This window comes from Teleopsis dalmanni, chromosome 2, assembly GCF_002237135.1.
Source record: "Teleopsis dalmanni isolate 2A chromosome 2, ASM223713v2, whole genome shotgun sequence".
Lineage (NCBI taxonomy): Eukaryota > Metazoa > Arthropoda > Insecta > Diptera > Diopsidae > Teleopsis > Teleopsis dalmanni.
This window is the reverse complement of record NC_051847.1, coordinates 31,286,549-31,299,905: the sequence shown is the minus strand read 5'-3', so window position 1 is coordinate 31,299,905 and position 13,357 is coordinate 31,286,549.

Here is a 13,357-nt window from a genome sequence, read left to right as displayed (position 1 = left end):
GAAAATAATTAATTAATGTTTTTCTTTTTTCTTTCAGGTAAATAAATAAATGAGTGGCTCTTTAAATATTTGCAAAATTTTTAATCTCACATGTAAGTCTATTAATTAAACTTCAATTATTGGCCTATTGCGGTCAACTTTAAAAATGTTTGAGTAATAAAATTGCTTTCAGTACAAATAAATGCGACTGTTTGCAGTTCTGAACTCTCCGGTCTTTAAGGTTTTAATAATGAATTTTAAAAAGAACGCAAATGAAGTTGTAGCAATAAAAATTAAGCAAAAAATTAATTGCTACATTCAAGCAACAAATATCAAAGATATGTAAATTTTTTTTTATTACGTTGTAAAATACAAATGTGAGTAATATCTCATATATCTATATGTTATATATTTTTTTTTATTGAAACATAAAATAAAATAAAATGCAAAAGATCAAAAGCCGAGAAGAAAATCGCCGACAGTGACTCTTAACTGCAGTTATGCAATTTGCCTGTCCAAAGATACAGATACGAATACGCACGCAGATGAAGATACAAATGACGAGTTTACAAGTTCTGTAACAGTTTGAACTGTAACATAGTTCTTTTTTATTTAAATGTATGTATGTGTATTATATACAGTATACATATACATTATATGATACCTTTAGTTGGGTTTTCTTGAAATTTCAACTGAACTCTGAATGGATGTGTAGTTTTTTTACAAGTCCTGTGCGTCAGCTGTTGGTTAAGGGTATCAGTCAATGTAGTGCACGCAAGTTAATGTAGTAACCTTAATGAAATAATAATTTTTTCAGAAATAAACAACAACAAATCTCCTAAATCAAATCTCATAAATGACAGACAAAAGCTGCTCAATCATGCACATTCGTAACTCGACAAAAAAGTTCGAAAACAGGGAAAAACTCTTGCTTCTTTTCAGAATTTACTCAGATACAGATACAGCAGCAGCAGCAGTAGTGGCAGTGGCAGTGGTCATTGCCACAAAAAAGGTTTATTTACAGTTGAATTGTGGTAGGATTTCAGATACATTTCAGTAACGAATCTGAATGTAAGAAAATTCACAATAAATGTGACCGGTTAAGATGAATTTCGGTGCCTGAAATTTGGAAGAAACTCTTTGCCTAAAAATGAATTTTATATGCAAGAATTTTGAAATGTTTTTGTGTATTATTTGCGGTTTTTTTTAGCCACAAGAATAACCAAAAGATACTGTAAAAGTTGAGTAATTTGAGCTGTTAAAATATTTGAAGTACATTTAATAATATATTTATTAAAATTCTACACAGAACAGCATATTGCTTTTATCTAAAAGGAACTTTTGGCTGGTTGTTAAATTAATAATATAATGTCTTTACACATATTTTAAGTACTGTTTGAAAGAAAATTTTTACCCACTACACACATCTATGTCGATTACGCCAGGGCTTTAAAATTGAATAAACCATCATTTATAAGTTTAAAAAGTGCTGTTGTTACATCTGCGACTTGGAATGCTTCATTCATAACCTTTCACTTATATTGTTATATTTTTATATTGGGTGCTATTCAAAAAGAAATAAATTATTACTGAAAACTATATATGATTATTTAATTTTATTATATAGTCGTACAACATATGTCAAGGATTAGATAGCATAGGGCTAAAGAAAGCTGCAATTTATTCAAGTTTCCATTGCATTTATATTAAATACGCTTTGCAATTCTCCCAGTAAATAACTTCATGCAGTCTTCCCTGAATTTATAAAGTTAAGTTCGTTCCATGTAATTACCAATTTTACGAAAAAAAAAGGTTACTGTAAAATTAGCTTAAAAAATTGTTATTCTTCTAAATTTTTATCTTTCGCCATTAACACCAATCATAATACGGTCTGTGACTTATATTTGCAACTCCACAGCATGAGTTTAAGCATTGAAGCTTGTGTTTTTGAATTCAGATACTTTTATGGTTTAATCCTTCAATCTGGTTTTAGTTTACCAAAAGTGAACAGATTGAATATAAATAAGACTAAAAGTATCTAAACCGAAAAGTGTGAAATTCCAGGAATCAACTGTTTCTGTCCAGTGATGTTTACTCTTATTTGTTGAATTTGTTGAATTTGTTGCTGCAGAAGTTTTTGAACTTTCCAATGTCATGGCTTAAAAGTTGAAAGCATATAATATATTTTTACTCAATTTTTTTCCGCTCGTATGTAGTTTAGTATAAAAGTGGCGTGCGGTTTGTAGATACGCAACTACCAACAACCAACTACCAACAAACATAAAACTGTCTACATGTGTATCTGTATACTTTTTCATATGGTATAATAATATTTATGTATATATTTTTGTTCTTGTATTTTAAATTTTATCAACATTTCCATTGCCAGTACAAAACATGCTGCGGTCGGTATTTTTAAAAGTGTAACTTTTGTATCTTTCTACCTGTATCTTAGGCACGTACAAGTTTCAACACATGTGCTCTCGTAGCTCAGCGCTACATATAGAATTATATTCTTTCACTATTACTAAAACAACACTAAATACATACATGTTTAAATATGTATATATCGTTTAGATACATATATACATGTTGCAGCATATCGTATTCATGATATTCATGTATCTATTGTTTCCATGAGATTTGAGCTGATTCAGTGCGCTATGATTTCTGTTGCTTCTGTTAAACTTGTTTGGAAACTTCAGACTAGACACACATAAATCTACTTAAAAACAATTTCTTATTTTATTTTTAGTTTAAAATTTTTACCAAAACTTTTTCTGATTGTTATTTGATTTTCTTTTTCTTAGTTTCGACTCAGTAACTTATGTTAGTCGCTCTAGTACATTGTTGCGAACTAAAGATTTTGCGTGTTTTTAAATAATTAAGTTACTTCATGGAGGATTTACATCAACACGTTGACAACTTCTTAGAATCTTAGGAGGTACATGAAAGGGTTTCGCTTTCAATAAAATCAAGATTGTCAGACTGAGTGCAGTAGATAGTTAAGATTTAAGTGCTAAGATGCATAATCTGTCTGAATTATTTGAACCGTTGACAGTTTCATGTTCAGCTTTGTGAATATAGAAATGAAAATAAAGTAATAATTCTATTGAAGTCTAAAACTTAGCTCAATCTTTATTTTAGTTGTTTATGATATTTTAGGTAAGCTTAACTAAAGATATTATAGAGCCGCACTGAGTACCAAAAGAAAATAGGCTTTTGTGGGATACTCAATATAAAATTCAGAAAAAAAGAATCTGTGTTAGATCTATAAAAATTCATAAAAATATATTAATATTTAGAAAGAAAAAATTAGAATAAGTTAAATAAAAAATAGACAATATTCCTATATCATATTGGGTTTTAAGTATTCGGCAATATACTAGTTAAAATTTAAATAACAGAATTTAATATATATACAATATTTGAATATACAATATTGTGAATATACAATATATATATATTATATCATATAGCCTGCCACTTCAGTCCAACAAATTATATACACACTATAAACTAATTAAAGAAAATATTCACATATTTTCTAATATCACTGATAATGAGTACTAGAAACAGCGTTGTATATATATGTAAGCCATGTTCCTTCAGGAACATAGACGATTTACAAAGAATCTCCATTTGTCTCTGTCTTTAGCTAAATGCTGCAGTTCTTTGAAGGTTTTATCAGTTCCAGTGTATATGGTTCACCTCCAGGCCGTTTTTGGTCGACCCCTTCTCCTAGTTCCTTGGCGGTTCCACTCTAGTGTGGCATGACATATTTCATTGTAGTGATTCCGTAAAGTATGTCCTAGCCAATTGATGTCCTAGCGTCTCTTGATTTACATATTAACATCAAACCGTGTTGTATGTTTAGCCAAATTTCAATAAATTAATCAAAATTTTGTTGTTGATTCTTCATTACTGTTCGAACCCTTCTATTAACATACCATGTTGGGCACTAAATAAGTTAAAATTTAAATATCAAAATTTAAAACATTTTTGTTTTGATTTCAATTTTTATTTTTATAAATAATTTATAATATTTTTTATAATATATATATATTTTTTTTTGGATTTATTTTGCATATTTAAAGTACTCTCAGATTTTATCTCTAAAAACATTATGGATATGTTTTGCATAGCCCGCACTTTTTACCACAGTTAAAGAATATTTAAAATAACGTAAGAAATAATATTTCAATTAGTACTATACTAATAATACTATAATATTATATCAGTACAATATCATTCAGATATATTAAAACTTCTAAACTATATTATTAGCTTTGGATCACTAAATACATGTGTGGTATAACGTAATGTTAAATGAAGGATTAACGGCTACTTCATTTCTTGTATCAATAAAGATTTTAAAGAATCAATTTAGTAGGTAGTATTAGGTTTAAATCGGCAACGGTATTGCAATACCAATATCTTTTTTATTCTCTTGATCACAATCGTTTCTTTACTTTTTATCAATACTTTTAAAATTTGAGCGACTTTGTTTGATTTACCAACGATTTGCCAATCATAAGATAATTCTTGATTCATATCATAGTTAATACGGTTAAAATTTATTGTCTCAATGATGTCATGGTTGGTTTGGAACCAGTTTCAAATCAAAATTTTGTCTATTATTTCATTATATCTAGAGCATAGAAAACAGTCCATATAACTATATGTCAAAAACCTTGTAATGCAAAATTCAAATCAGAAATTAAAACAATTATTGAGAACTTTATTCCTTTTCTTCAATATTTGGAAATAGCATTTTCAATTCCAAAATCCTATTTTTATACAAATTAAACATAAATCAATTCACACGCTCTATTTTAGAAAATTCTAATCATATATATTCTTTTTTGTTTAAATATTAGTTTTATAAAGCACTAAAATGCAGCTTTAAGTTACTTTATTAGTGCAATAATGTTCTGTCTTTCCAATAGAAATTTTTTTTTGCAATTGAAGCCTTAAAAACTTTTTTGTTAAATGTATCAATTGTTCAAACTAGAAATCTTTCAAGGAGGTAACCCTTGATCTGGAGAGAGCAGGATAGTGACATAACAAGTGTTTAATTGTTTTTTAATTTTTTTTTGTTGATCTTGACAGTTATCACTTAATTTAAGTTTATTTACTGTCCACAATGGTTTGGGTCCATTTTAGGGTTGACCGCCTTCTTTTTCTTGTTAAAGCTTATATGTTTCGCTCTTCTTTAAAACGGATTTATAAGCAAAGATTGAACGTTAAAGACGAGTATCACCAGAACATGGACATGACTACTTTTTAAACTTTATATGTCAGTAATTGTGTAGGAACTTAAATGGATATAATTTTATCTAATTTTAGAAATATTTAACATATGTACTGTCCTTGTTGTCAATCGTTATTCTAAGTGACCTTAAAAGAGCTAAGAGTTAATGTCCTATTAATAAGTACAAGGCTACCGGTTGCATATAATAGGTGTAGTAAAAAGAAATCCATTATTTTTGCATGATATTAAGGACTTATTTAAAGTAGTTACAATGATCAGATTCTGATCGTTTTGTTAGATGACTTGTTGCCATTTTAAAGGTAATTTCATTATGTCTTTCTTATAGAAAGTCTCGTCCCTATTGATAAAAAATTGAGACAGTTGATTTTCACAAGCTTCTCTTGAAGCGAATTTTTCACTAGAAAAATCGTTCGCCATGGACAGGGACAGATGGTAATCAGTTGGCGTTAGGTCTGGGCATACATTTGAACTTCCTTACCAAGCTCCCGGAGCTTTCAGCGAGTCATTTTTGACGCGTGTGGCCTGCTGTTGTCCAGATGGAACACGGTTCCTTTCCTATTGCCCAAAGCTAGCCATTTCTGAGCGATTGTTTTCTTCAGACGGTAAAATTGTTGACAGTATAGCTTCGAGTTAAGAGTTTTGTCGTGGGGGAAGCCGCTCATAGTAGATGATTCCCCGCCAATGCTACCAAAAACACAGCAAAACCTTTTGGTCTCAACCCTGACTTCACCGTGTCGTAAATGACGTTACCTACTTTTCATCACCAGTCACTAATCGCTACAGAAATTGGTCGATTTTGTTGCGATTCAAAGCCCATACATCGAGTTTCTTCTTATATCCACTAAATTACCACCAATGCGTAGTGCATCTTTGACAACTAAATTACCGAAACGGAATCGACGAAATTGTTGATTGATTGGTTGATACAATATGAGTACCATAAGTATTATTCACATTTTCACTCGCCTGGCCTGATAGAAGCATTTTCGCCTTTATCAATAAAAAAAATTGTTCAATATGGCGTATTTTCTTTTTGCTAGTGTCAATCTTTAAAACGCATTCAAACAAAACTGAATCAACCAATTACCAAACTGTCAAAAGTATTTTACTACGAAATCTCATCTTACTAACGTCATCTACCTTAACCCGATCGGACCTATACAAAGCGGGATATAGATAACTACAACCGTCTATTGGAAAAATAATGGATTTTAGATTTTGCAATTATTTTTATGTTGATACGCATGTCACCTAATATATTTATATTAATATTGTCAGCTACTTTGTATACTTAATTTTCATACTGATTACATATTATAATTTTAAAGCACTTGCTTCAATGTGGAGACCGGATGTCTATTTACCGTCAATATAAACAGTATATATTTAAAGTACCATTAACAGTATTAACTTAATAGTTGCCATAATGTTATGGCTGGATATCTAATAAACGGCATATGTTCAATCCATAATCAGAGACTTCCTTTGGCATGATCATAAACACATCATTGGACTAATTAATGCTCAAGACCACCTCAACACTAAACGCACAATTTTCGCTGACAAGTTGCACCAGAACTCCTTTCTTATTAATTTAAATGAAATATGTTTTTATAACATTCATAATTTACAACTAATTTATGTTTGCATGAGAAACATGTGAAAATTGCTTTCTTCCACTTCCGTTGATTATGAATTCCTGGAAAGAAGCGATATTATTTCTCTGAATCCACTTCAAGTGGAACTTATCAGCCACTTAATCTAGTGCCATACACAAGTGACTAAGAAACCTGTTGCTAATTTTTGCTGCTTCTTATATTTTATGGCTTTTCCTCTATCATTTCAGCAAAGTAACTGATATCTTACCCCCTTTCAATAGCTCCGCACTCACATGTCGTAAAATTTATATGAGGTTGTGTTTGTTTTTTGTTGCTTTGACTTGAAAATATTTAAAAAGTTTAAATGAAAAAAATTATCTCACAAATGCCGAGACAAATATCCATTTACTGTACTGTTGGCCGGCCATATGACCTAAAGTTATTTTGATATTTCCTAACGACGTTTCCCCCTTTTTTACAAACCACTCATTTACATAGAAATTTATATATACATATGTGAGCATAATAGACTCGAGTCTAATGCATGCCTTGTAAAAATGTAATAATGTGTATCCATAAAGAAAAAATTAGATGTAATTTATGATTGCCTCACAGGTTTACAGCTTTTCCAAACATTTTAAAAGTAATTCGAAGCGAAGAACCATCATTAGGTAGCGTTACATGGGCGAGCAAACAAGTTATGGAAATACCCTGCGGCTTATGTGAGCGAGCGAATGACTGACTATAAGAAGTTGCCACAAATAACCGCAACTTTAGATACTAGATAAAGTATCTAATGTGTATATTTAGTTTAGTATTATTGTGTACCATACGATACTATACGCTGTAGTAGGTAAGAATGCTAAGCTGATTCGGTATCATTAAACACTTCAGTAGATACGCAAACCAGTTACAACATTAACGCATAAAATTACTGAAGATTCGCACATTTAGTATTCACTTCCTGTTCGCCACTTGATTTAGATGATTTTTTATTTGGTGATAGCGTGTTGAGATACATATTTAACAGCACTCAAAATTATGTCTTTAAAGAGTATGTAAATTTAAAATGAAAAAAATTATAGAATTCTTTTTGAGTTACTAAGTGTAAGATGAAAACAAAAAAAAAATCAAACATGTCATGTTATTTTTTCTAAATAAGTTAATAGTTCAGATTATTTTAATAAGAAATCTGATAAAGCAAACCAGAGCTTTTTTCCTTAGTTCTTTTATAAGAGAGTACAAGTCAAATAAATAAATACCTACATCAGTAGTCGTATAACAAAAAGTAGTAAAAAAGTAGTTGTTATAAATGGAATGCGTAGCGCATATAAGTCAGATCCAAATATTTTCTTAGAGTAAAGTAAAAAACAGATCCTTAATCAAACGAAATTAGGACCAACCTAACTTTCATTGTCTTTGTATTATCACATTACACGTGAAGTGTCAACGTGTCATTTATTTTTTATATTATATTGTTGGATGTTGGGACAGCGCACCGTCCATTAAGTGGCCCCACTGAAATGAAGGATTAGCCGAAATAGACCTTGAAACGACTTGAGTTCTTTTTCGTCCTACGATTCTCGCATGTCGTTATTGAGTTAAAGCTAAAGTAGCTTCCGTTCGCATAACTACATCTCTTGTTATTGCAAGCAGTTCATTTAGCTGTCAAGTCATCACCAACCCAATAAAGTCCCAACACAGTGCTGGTCACAATGCTGTCAATATAACCACCGCTGTCTCCTTTTCTTCTAGACAGAGTCAGTAAATATCTTCCTCAACAAGAGTTTTTTTTTTTTAGGTGATACTTGAAGTTTCCATGTCCAGTAATCAATGCAGTCAGTCACTTACTTTACTTCATTGTATTAAAATACAGAAGTCCACATGTTCTCAATTTGAGATTTCAATTAATAATTAACATCACATTGGATATCACATTTCTCAGGAACAATGCTTGCATATTAAGAAATCATAACCATATTTGTTAGATATTTCTAACTATCCGTTGTCTGGCTTCACTCCTTTGCTCCGGATATGCTCCTTATCCATGTCACAGTCATCAGGTGCTATTGTCGCTGATTCGAATTGAATACTCTAAAATAGGAACGATATTCATCTTTCCATATATATGTTATTTTTCCAATTGCTGCTTCAAGCAACTTTTTTACTGAACTATGGTTTTCCATTCTAAGAAATAACTACATAAATATAGTTGCTGGAAGTTAATTTGTTGAAAAATGTTGATATCGTTTAAACCACTTGAAGCTATTAACCCATTCGAATGCGCTAGTCGTCGCTAGTTCGTAGCAGTACGGAAATCGACCGAAACTTTTCTCCCAAATATTTTCTGTGCTGCTTTATGAACGTCCATGTTTTTTAAATATACCTATAGAAGCATATACAGGATAAATACTCTATGGTATATTAAATTTGTTCTCTTCCGATCAGTTGGTTTTTGAATCAATTGCAGTATGAGTACAGCAGTAATTTTTCGACTTATTTTTAGGCAATTGTTATTGGCTATATGAAAATATATATTGTTATTGATAGCTTCAACAGAGTATAGTCGCTAGTTGTCAGTATATATAATTACATTTCTGACAGTAGCTAAAAGGAGCTGTTCGTTTCAGTTGTTTTTTAAATCCATGATTTATTGATAGTAGGAACTTTTCGGAAGATTTTCGGGCCTGTTTCGTATTTTTTTATAACTGATCATGCCAAGATATATAACGTCATGGGTAACTCAGAAAGTATAGTCTCCAGGCTTCAATTGACTTTTTGAGCGACATATATTTTTGCCAGTAGCCAATTTATACTTCATTGAGACTTAATTTCTTGCCATTGACTATAAATTTAACTCTCTAATAACGGTTTAGATATATGTGATTAGAAATCTTATAATTTCTTAAAAAGTGGACTTACTACGAAAAAGTAGCTCTAAAAATTGGGGTTATAAATTGAGAACTATAAAATGTGTATCTGAGTTCTACAAACTAAACACTTCGCTAAGGTAGTTATCTTTCCTATGAGTAATAAGAATGAAGTCCATGAAAAGGAACAAAATATAGTGTATTATTCAAAATAATAAAGAAATATGCTTTGAAGTTGAAATTAACCCTACAAGGAGAAGTCTTTTTGTTAATGAACGTTTATAGGCGTCCGTAATGTATAAAAGATTGTTATGAAGTTTTATAAGTAGAAAAACTGTAGAGGACTTCACTTATAGAACTTCGTTCTTAACTACTTATTTCATATACTTAATCAATGTTTTATTTTAAACTATTTAGGCGAATATACTAAAATTTAAAAGAAGTGTGTCATTATAGTGTTACCAATTCCGTTTATTTATAGATTCAACCAAAAAAAAAATATCACCTGGTCATCAAATTGACATCATTTAGTATATGATATAGATTTAAATAGATCTCTACCACAACATCAAGAATTTTGCTGATAATGTATACGGATTTTCATAATTTAGTTAAAATAGTTCCAAATATTTGCGAACCTCATCCATTCCCATATGCTATTTATTATTTCTGTCAACAAAAACCCATTTTGACGTGTTAATGAACTTATGCTTTCTACTTGTATATAAAATCAGACATCTGTAAACCGATAAAATTAAAATTTATTCCCAAAAAATGCAAATATTATTTTTAAAAGCAAATCAAAATAAATTTGAAGATTTTTGTATTGAAAAGTATCGGGATGTAAAAATAATACCAATAAAAAACGTTAATAAATGTTTATAAAATATGCGAAATATTTTTTTTATATATTCTTTCCCATAAAGATAACAAATCTTGTATTGAGGTAGTCTTGGCATAAAAAAGATAAATTATTGTATGAAAAAAAAATTCAAATTAATAAATTATACTAATCAAATTAAATTTAAATAAAGAAAATTAATTCTATGAAGTGTAAAGTTGATTTTAAATAATTAAGTTTTTGTTTTCATCTTTACATATTATTTTTTAATAATCGTCTTAATGATCTCGAATTATTATTAGTGTTGCGCAGCTCGTTAAGAAAGATTTTTTGACCAATTAAGACTAAGTATATAAATTTTTTTTTTAAAATTTGTTAATTATTATATATTTAAATTAAATATTTAGCTATAATCTCTTAAATTAAAATATGTACAGTTTCTTTTTCTTAGAATGATAGAACATAAATGTACATATAACAATTTCTGTCTTATAAAGATACCAACTATTGTACTGAATATATTTCACTATAGTTGAGTTACTGGATACGTAAAACGTTTACATTGCGATTATAAGAAAATAATCTAGAAGTAGTGGGTAGTAGATAAGTAGTACTACTATTGTCCACTTCCTTCAATGAGACTTAGGACCTCAATATTTCTTTTAAATCTGACTCTATTTGGCGCTTCTCTATAATGTCGTTCCATCTATATTGTGCTACAGCTAGATCACTTTTGGCCGTTCTTCTCCACTTTTTCGTTAGTACACCAGGTCTTCTGCTACTTTCTGGATTCCATGTGAAAGCTTGCCTCGCTATATAAATTCTCAGTACAAACTTGTCGTACACCTGTCTTTTAGTCGAAAGATTCAGAGAGCTGGTTTTGGTGGATCACGCGAAACTTAACATTCTTGTAAGGCTCATTCACAAGGATTATAATCTTTTCTGGCATTTCCCTTTTAGAGAGTGCTGCCTAAATGTGTAGTCGGATTAAGATGTCGAAGGCTTTTTTGAAATTTAGGAAGGTCACTTAGATGGTATCTCCTAAATCCATTTGACTGTTCGAATGACTGTTATTTTCTATTCGAAGATAACGTAAATAGTATGTATCAGATCAACGTATGATATATTCTTACGGAAGTCTTGCTGGTTTCCTCTTTATATAATTGCTGTGAAAATTTTGCTCGAAATCGGTAATAAGCTTATACCTCTGAAGTTATTGCAGTCGCTTGGATCTCCATTCTTGGGTATTTTTACAAGACATGTAGTAAAGGATTAAAGAAATTATTCATAAATTGATGTTAAGTAATATGTATCTTAAAATGATGATTTAAAAATAATATCAATCATACTAAACTTTTTTAAATCCATGAATATAGTCATGAATATATCCAGTTGGGTAATATTCTCTTTTTCTTAATTGTTATAATACTGCAATATTTTCACAAACAAAATTAAAAAAATTTATTAAAATAATATTTTTAAAGCTGCATTTCAATAAATCCATTAAAAATAAATATATTTTTGTGACCTACATATTATTCTTGATTTTATTATTTTTTTTTTTTAATTCACCACGAAGACCTTGTTTTGAACCGCAACCTTCTCTGCACAAAAAAAATTGTAAATAATTTAATATATTTTATAAAATTCTTTTAATAAATTTTTAAATAATTGCATTTTATTTGTTTACTTGTGTATTCTCATTGTTGTTCATCATTCTGGGTTCAAAGACAGTCACCGTCTCAGTCTCAGTCATAGTCACACTCACGTTCACTCACACTCAAATCAGCGCATCATATTCACATTTACACGGTGCATATTCAATACCAAGTTCAATATCACGCATTAAAAGGCAATTCTTCTCTGTGTCAATACGAATCTTGCCCCCCACATTTGTTCACACACATTTTCACCTCACCTCGCGGCTACAAAATATGCATCTCGAGTCATTTGGTCTTTAGAGGAACGTTTGCTTGTTCAAATCTTCCGGCATTTTGTCAACAATTTTAATTATTTAACAAATAAAACAACGGCGAAGTAATAAATTTAAAAAAAATCTCGTAAATATGGAAATAAAAGAAATAAAGAAAAACATGTAGAAACAAAGCAAAACATATTTTATTTTGTGTTTCAAAAAAAAAGAAAAAAATATATATATAAATATATTATAAAATAAATTAAAAATTTGTACGACATTCGCGCGCGTACACTTAAAATGTTATTCACCTTGAGGGGATGCGATAAGGGGAAATTTCTTTCTATTTTGTGAAATAAATGATTTTAGTATAGCAGCTCTGCCCGCTGCTTAGCTTAAAAAGTTGAAGATTTTTGAAGAATTTTGAAATAATTAATCAATAACATTTTTTGGATTAATGGGCTAGCAGATACGATATGTCGCTTTAACTTGGCACATAAATAACAAGGCAAGGCAGTTTATTAGCAGATAGAATTAGTCCTTAGAGGACAAGAGGAGGACAAGTCTTTTTGTTAGTAGATGGAGAAAGTCGATCAGAACTTTAATAGAACAAGCCTTTTTGAGTTTTATCGACGGTGCAAAAATGGCAGTCAGATGGTGCAAGGCTCGGTTTATACAGTGAATGCATAAACCAACTTGGTCCCAACCAAGTTCCCTCAATTTGTTCCGAGGCATTAAAAATGCGTGTAGTTTGGCATTGTCACGAAGACATATAATTACAAACGGTCGACTTGTAACTAGTAGATGACCAAATTATCCATTGCACTAGGGTTAAGTAGCGCATAATGTACATTTCTCTTTCTTAATACCACTAAATAC